Here is a 5,760-nt window from a genome sequence, read left to right as displayed (position 1 = left end):
GGTAGAAAGAATAAAAAGAGAGTTAAGAATCGAAGGTGCTGCAGAGAAAGCCTGCTGTTCTGAAGAGTTAAATATATTTCACACAAGCTGACTTCCATGCGCTAGCAGAAGGACATGGACTACTGGGCAGGAAGAACACACTAATATATGGGTGAAAACCCAGCCTCACTGAAGTCAATGACAAAACTCCCATTGACTTCAGTGAAGTCAGGATTTCACCCTAAGTATTTGTATCACAATCATTTTGTGTGACTAGAATGAAAGAAAATTAAATTGAAACTGAACCCCACCAATCAATATTATACAGCAGACTAGTTGTTTTCTAGCAGTGGTACCTCAGACAAGGCCACTGTGGCCGATAAAGGGAAGATTTACAGTTTTCTAAAATTTTCTGACCTTGTTTATCTTCTGCCTCCCCCTAAACTGTGGCTTCTTCAAGCACTCTTCCTGATTACAGGCCTGCTCCATCTCCCACTGAAATCAATAGGACCGTGTCTATTGACTTTAATGAGAGTTCAATAGGGCCCTATCAGATTTGCTCGAAATAGAAAAAAGTACCGTGTGACTGCTGAAAACCAAACATTACAACTTGAACATCAAATGTCCAGTGTCCAATACCTGCAGTGAACTGGCAAACTGCTGATGATCGAGTCATAGAGTAGAAAAAAAGTGAATAAATTTGAATGAGGAACTAGAAATCTGCACGCACATGTTCTGTGAGCAGTAAAAGAGGCTCTTTCTATCAAATAAATTACTGTCTGTGAATTGTTCCCTGAACTCCAGTTACAGGTTATTCATTCCTACACTGGGCCAGAGCTGAACCTAGCAAGGTTTAAATAATGCTAATAGTTAATAATGTCTTACATGTATATAGCAACTTTCATCACATAATATTCCCAAAATGCTTCACAGTCATAATCAATTGAAATACAAACTATTGACAAGGATCAATTTATCCACTGCTGAAACGTAGACTCCTCTCAGATGTGGCAATGGCTTTGCTAGTATTCATCAACACTCTCAAATGAAGAACACAACAAAGAACACGACAGAGGTGAGAGCTTGAAAACTATACGATGGATTTTTAAAAAAAATACGCAACATTTGTTTTAACCTCAGTCCCCTGAATCAGCATTTCTGATGTCAGCAATTTACAACAATAAACAGAGACAACGCCAGATTTATGTGGAATAGAGGTAAATTTGGGTCTAAAATTAATGATGCACTTTACAATCGGGTACAGCTGAGAGCTGTGTGGGCCACAAGCCCTACCCTACTTCCACTGAATTCAGTGGCACAACTTAAACTGACTATAATTGGAATTTGGATGAGCGCAGACTAAGAAAAAATGACTAAATATAAAGTAGAGACCTCTGGATTTTGGCCCTTTGTAAAGAATAAATTCATGATAAAAAAACTTAATTATGCAATTCAAATGCTTTAACTTCTTTCAGCACAAATGACTGAAATGTAAGTAATATGATCAAGGTAAGAACAGAACATCAAAGTCCCTTCATATTTTGGTTCTAATGATACAGTGTGTTTCGTATCCATTTTGTACTGTACTTTACTGCCTTTAATACCGTGAAAATAAATGTTCAGATCAGGTCATTAGTAGCACAGAACATGTTTACACAAATGCTGAGCAGGTGTAGTCAGTTTGGTGCACTTTGGGTTACTGAATTACAGAAATAAAACCAGACACACTAAATTCTGTCAGCAAACAGACCACACAGTGATTTTAGTTTTTATTTCATTTGGTGTTGTATGCATTTGGGTAAAGCCCAGAGTTCTTACTCCTAACTCAGTAAAAAATACCATTGATTAGAATGAGTAGCTTTGCCTCAGTAAGGAGTACAAGGTTCAGTCCTTTCTGCTGCATCTGACGTCCATTTTGCTAAGCAATGAGGCATGCCTACTTTCTATTAATTCTAGAGCTGGGCCTAAATCAAAACCCTAGTTCTGAACATCCACAAGCACTGAGGATGTCTGCATTTGATGCCTCACTGGCCACTCTCTAGAATGGGCCAAACCAACCCCCCTGCCAGAGCTAAGAACTCCAAATGTTGGGGGTGTTTAGATCCAGATATAAAGTTGGTGGCTTTGGCCCTATCTAAATAATGTACTGTTGAGTATCTTCTGACTTTATAATTCTCTAATAACTTATACAAATGGATTATTATACACTCTTTCTATTATTATGGGGCAAATCTTGGGCCCTTTGAAGTCAGAGTGAGATTCAGTGAGAACAAGGTTTAGCCTGTGGTGAGTAGTTGATCAGTTCACAGGTAATTCAAGGACTGTAAAAGCGAGAGCACAATAAGAAGAAGTTAGGAATTTATTCGAGCTGGTTGGAAATTTTCAAAATTCAAAAGTTTTCAACCAAAATGGGACCATTTTTTTGCCAAAATGTTTGCCAAAAAAAAAAAAATCAAATTCTAAAATTTTTCAGTGAAAAAAGGAATTAGTTTGCAAAAAAAATTGTCACTGTTTTTTTACGAGCTATAGTTTTTTGCTGAAAAATGTTGAAGTCCAGCAATTTTCTGTGAAAAGGGGATAATTTTGTTATGAAAAATTTTCTTGTTTGTTACCAGCTCTAAAATTTACTCTGGAATTAGACACAAAAAAGAAGTGATGCTGGTGTCCTATTTCATGTCACATGAATTCTTGTGAAAAGAAGAACCACCGCCAGTTTTCTATGTCTATACTGGCTTTATGTTGGGGTGCTGGTGGCTTACGGTCAGTTGTTTGTGGGGCCGTTTTGTGCCCTGGCCTCTGGAAGTGCTGTTGCCCTAGAGCTGAACACTGAGCGAATGGGAGGAGTCGGCATGAGGTGCAGCACTAGGATTGGGCTGGGGCTGGGAGGGGGTGGGGCAGAAAAGGAGCAGCCTCAGGAAGTAGAGCTTCTCCTTCCCTGTCCTCATTCCTGCTGGCTCCCAGACTAGTGCCCATGCATTTTGTTGTGAGTTGTTGATAGCACCGGGTAGCCCGCCTTGGGCACTGTCCCTCTGATTGAGCACTCCTGCTCTCCCCACACTTTTAGCCTTCAGCTTAGGCTCGACTCACTGATCCCTGCTCTCCACCTCCACCCCCTCCCTTTTCTGTACTGGTGTCCTGCGGCTTGTCTGCTTTAGGTCTAGATTGTACAGTCTTCAAGACAAGAACTATGCCTTATTCTATGTTCTGTAAAGCACCATGACCATCTGAGACTTAATAATTACAAATTGATAATCTGTGCACCATAGCTGAGACCCTGCAAAAACTGTTGGCTCAGCTCCAAGTGGGGCTTCATATCACCCCTTCTGCACCTTATCTGCCCTGAATGTTCTGGATAACTTTCTTTTGTAGTTGGGGAAATCACAGTGAGTGGATCTTTGACAAGTACAGTTAATTTGGTGGCAGCAGTTACACTGCAGACCCAACATCTAGCTTTTAAAAAAAATGTACATTGAAGATTGTCACATGACTGAAAGCAATTAACTGGAGATCAAACCAAGTCGGGTTAGGTCAGGTACAAGAGAGGTAAACTGCCATGCGGTATATAAAAAAACCCAGCACATTTAATGAAAGGAGCCGGTAGTTGCAGCCTCTCATAAAATTTCTAAATGTTATTAGAAAAAAAAAAAGAGTTAATTGGGGAAGGAAGGCATACAGCTTATTGGGGTCTTATACTGTTAAGAGGAAACAAATTTTCAGTCAAAGGAAAAGAACAGAATTGACAAAATTTAAAGAGCATGGATACTACTAAGATCATGTGTGGCAGTGCATATTATATATACAACACCTAAAGGATGCTAGAGCATACTTCCAAGAGTGATTATGTTTTATGACAGATGTAATAACATATGAGAGATCTATTTATGAAACAGTGAACCCTTTTTAGATTATATAAAACATGATTAAAATAGATCATGTTATATGACCAAATAAACTCAAGTAAATCAAAATATTGTAAGCACAGACATGTGGAGAATGTTTATTTTTGTTTATTTGCTTCTTTAAATGAACATTGTCAAACTAAAAATCACACTTCTGCTTGGAAATATTTTGCCTATTATTTGTGTAGATAACAGCTAAGTATACCATAAAGAGAGAAATTAGTAAATCGTATTTTCTCTTTTTATAGTTTGTGTCTTTGGCAGTAGTTTGGGCACAATCAACGTAATTGTTTCACCAGTATAATCAGGTAAGTTAGTCAGTTACCCCTCATGTTTGTGTGAGTCATTTCACACAGTAACAGGGCAAAGAAAAACATGTTGACATGAAAAAATATGACAAAAACTACAAAAACTGGACAGGAAAACTAAAGAAATAGGTGATGTACCTAAAACTACTTCTAATTCATTTTCTGAATCTGACTTAGTTTCAAATTGATAGTGTCTCATTAATGTCACAATATATATACAATTATTAAATGGAGTTTTATAATACAACACTTAGCACTTGAAAGGGTTAAGACACTGTACAGATATTATTTATTTTATCCTCTTAAGCCCCACTCTGAGGTACACGGACCACAGGTAAGTACTATCATACCCAGTTTGTAGGTAGGGAAACTGGAATAGAAAGCCGAAGTGAATTACCCGAAGCCACACAAAGCATCAGCAGCAGAGGCAAGATTAGAACTGAGACTTCCCCAACTCAGTGCTTATTACCCCAGCCCATACTACCTTTTTATAGAGAAGTTAGTAGAAGTCATCATTATGCAGATGGGTAAAAGTCCATCCAAACGTATTCCTTAATATTCTGCTGTTTGTGTTTATTGAAAAGAAAATACAACTTTGGGTCTGTTTGCTTTTTGCACGCAGTAAACTAAATACTCAGCATCCATGTAACCCTACTGACATCAATGGGGTAGCACAGGTACAAATGAAAGCAGAATTAGGCCTAAGGCATCTGTATATTTTCCATACTTTTGATGTCTCCTGTCCTTAAATTATAATATTTGAGATGTTCACACATGCTTGGCTGTGTTAGACTTACAAATGAGTTCCTGACATTATAAAACCATTGACATGTATATCAAATTTTGGTCCTAAACTACTTGTCAGTGTCCTTTTCAACAAGATGAGGGAATATCTGGGTTTTAAAAAATAGATATGTATAATATATTTATGTAGTAGTTTATACAATGAATGTAATAAATAAGATATAATCCAAAATTTAAGACTAATTTGGTCTCTGTGGAATAAGTAATACTATAAAAATTCCAATATCTCTGCTGTAATTACAGTATTAAATGCAATTCTTTATAATTTCGCCTCCCCTCATATCTTACAGTGCTGGTTACCTCCTGGCCTCTCTACCAAAGGTGAATTCATTCCATTGGTGCTGTAGAAATCTAATGAACACCTTAGGATCTCTGGGGATAAGTGATGCTATATAAATATATAACATCATACTGATACATATTCAGTGCAATTCACCCCTGTGCAGAGGACCAGCCCGAGCTAGTAAGCCCTTTTTAGAGGACATAAGTGGCAGAGGGCAAATGTGCTGGGGGTGAAATCCTGGGTCCGTTGAAATCCATAGTTTTGCCATTGACTTCTCTGGGGCCAGGATTTCACCCATAGTATTTAAATTGCATTTAAGTGGTGCATAGGCCTCTTGCTGGCCCTCTGCACAGGTTATCTCACCTTTTGTGAGCCATTTGTCAAATATTTCAGCCCTTTGACGTTTCAGCTGTAAAATGTGCTCTTTGGGCCAGATGCTCAGCTTGTGTAAATTGGACACACTCCACTGATTTCATTCAGTCAGTGA

The sequence above is a fragment of the Emys orbicularis genome, chromosome 1, assembly GCF_028017835.1.
Source record: "Emys orbicularis isolate rEmyOrb1 chromosome 1, rEmyOrb1.hap1, whole genome shotgun sequence".
Lineage (NCBI taxonomy): Eukaryota > Metazoa > Chordata > Testudines > Emydidae > Emys > Emys orbicularis.
Note: the sequence above shows the minus strand (reverse complement) of the source record.